This window comes from Crocuta crocuta, unplaced genomic scaffold, assembly GCF_008692635.1.
Source record: "Crocuta crocuta isolate KB4526 unplaced genomic scaffold, BGI_CrCroc_1.0 scaffold475, whole genome shotgun sequence".
NCBI lineage: Eukaryota > Metazoa > Chordata > Mammalia > Carnivora > Hyaenidae > Crocuta > Crocuta crocuta.
In genome coordinates this window covers 552,829-553,817 of record NW_027529518.1, presented here as the reverse complement: position 1 = coordinate 553,817, position 989 = coordinate 552,829, and positions in this window count along the sequence as shown.

Sequence of the window (989 nt, the reverse complement as noted above, 5' to 3'; positions counted from 1 at the left end):
CAAAAAAAAAAAAAAAGACAGAAAGGTGTGGTAGGTGGTTTAGTGCCATTGAAGTTTGATTGAAATCGGGGATTTCCCCCCCTTCAATTAACTTGGTAATCCCTAGATGTAATAGCTTTTTGGATGATTAAGAGATTTGGAAACAATGATGCAACATAAGTTATATGAGAAACAACCTTATAATGCTGCTGCTTTGTTATATAATTGCCCTAAGCCTGAATGCTGGTGGCACCAAACAGTGCTTTGTTGTTCTCAGAAACTTTAAGAGAGTAACTCTGGCATGACATCTTTCACTTCCCAGAGAAAATATAGCTTTCGGTGAGGAATCCAATTGTGGGTTAGGAAGAACGTTTTCTGGGGACAGAGAATGAGTATTCAGTGTTGTGGTTTTGCAGTGAGATCCATAATTGTGTGTTCCCAAAGGAAGAGGTTCAAGAAGGGTATCTCCGAGGAAAATTTCATCCCTTTTCTGTAGCTCAGGCATGACCATGGGAGCTGAAAAGGAGATGTATGAAAGGCTAGAGCCAGGCCTGGTTGTCCAGGAAGGCAGTCACTTGCACGGTCTGCTTTGAGAGGCAGCAGAAAAGTCTCCTCCTCACTACATACTGCCCCCTCTCCACTGATGCTGGAAACTTCTTCTGAGCATCCTTGGGTTAAGCATCGGCATCGTCAAGGAGGATATTTGTTGTGATGAGCACTGGCTAATGTCTGGAAGTGTTTAATCACTATATTGTACACCTGAAACTAAGATAACACTGTCCGTTAACTATACTGGAGCTGAAGTCACAAAACAAAGGAGGGAAAAAGAAAAGCAAAACAAATACAAATTGTCCTGGTACCACTACCCACTAAGCTACTGGCTCCTTCCTACCAATGAGTTTCTCAGACCTGTTTCCTTTTCTTTCCTTTCAGAAGTAAGCTTTGGTTGCTTCGGGAGGAAGGGAGGGTTGGGAATGCAGAGAAAGCTTTTACCTGCCTGATTCACATTC